Source organism: Gekko japonicus, unplaced genomic scaffold (assembly GCF_001447785.1).
Source record: "Gekko japonicus isolate JY-2015 unplaced genomic scaffold, Gekko_japonicus_V1.1 scaffold248, whole genome shotgun sequence".
NCBI classification, from domain to species: Eukaryota; Metazoa; Chordata; class Lepidosauria; order Squamata; family Gekkonidae; genus Gekko; species Gekko japonicus.
This window is the reverse complement of record NW_015169782.1, coordinates 1,250,703-1,252,056: the sequence shown is the minus strand read 5'-3', so window position 1 is coordinate 1,252,056 and position 1,354 is coordinate 1,250,703.

The window sequence follows — 1,354 nt, the reverse complement described above, 5'->3', positions numbered from 1 at the left end:
ACAGAAAGGTGTGACTTTATTTAGGATTGTCCTGTAAACCCATTAGGGCTATCACCTGGTAGAATTAATCTTTGTCTCTTAATCTGTGTGTCTGGGTTATTAATAAATTAAATCTGCATATATTTGCATACAAACAATAGTTCTGAAGGGGAAAGGCCTCCTTTGTTTTTGGATGGATATGTATAATAGGCATTAGCGTTCAAGAGACACTCCTTCCTGTGAGAAAGAAAATGGGGAAGGGGAGATAGAGAGAATGCCTCTTAACATTTCACTTGCCACCCACAGTTAAAATAATTGACACCAAAAAATTAATCAATTGAACTGACCCCAAAATGGTCATTCATTTGCATTTCCCAGCTTTTCAAGGGGTTGAGCGACAAAAGACAATGGTTCAATGCACACTGAATGGCCAAACCGTGGTTTAGCTATCAGGTTCACAACTTGGGCTTGTGTGTTCCTTTTTACTCCACCCTTCTCCTATCGTGTGCTCCAATTCCCTCCTGGACTTCCTTGTCTGCAGCAAACTATAGTTGGCTGTTCTATCCAAATCACCCAAACTGTGGTTAGCACAAATCACAGTTTGTCTCTGAATCAGAAGTGGAAATTCCACTTAAAAATGTGGTTTCCAGCTGAAGTCTGGAGCAGTGCTCCCTCTAAGCTGAGTTAGTGTGAGCTAGCTCACAGTTTTTTAGCCTCCAGCTCACACATTTTTGTCTTAGCTCAGGAAGGAGGCTCCAGAGCAAACTAATTTATGCAGTAGCCAAATCACCTGCTTACAACTTTAATGACAGTAGCTCACAACATAGAATTTTTGCTCACAGGACTCCATAGCGTAGAGGGAGCATTGGTCTGGAGACAAACTATGGTTTATCTGATTCAGGCATAATAGCCAACTAGCCTTGCTGAAAGAAAGGAGGGAGGGAGGGAAGGAGGGAAGAAACTGAAGAGTGAGAGGGGAGAATGGACCACATGACTGTTGACTGACAAACCCTGGTTCAGCCATTACATGTGAACCAGGCCACTACACAGAACAGCTCTGTACAAAATCCTACACACAGTTACTTGAGAATATAACACATTGAATTTGGTGGAGATTACTTCTGAGTACAAATACAAATACAAATACCTTTATTGGCATAAAGACTTCTGAGGCCCCGTTCACACGAGGCGATTTGGCCCGGGAACGGGACAGTTTGGTGCCGGATCAAACCGGCGCGATCACACCACAACATCTGGGAAGCGTCTTGCTTCCGTGGCCGAACTGTCCCTTTCCCGGGAAAATGCGCCTCAAACTGAACCACCTACCTCGGTGGTTCAAATGGATGAGGCGCCTCTTCCCGGGCGTCTGATCGCC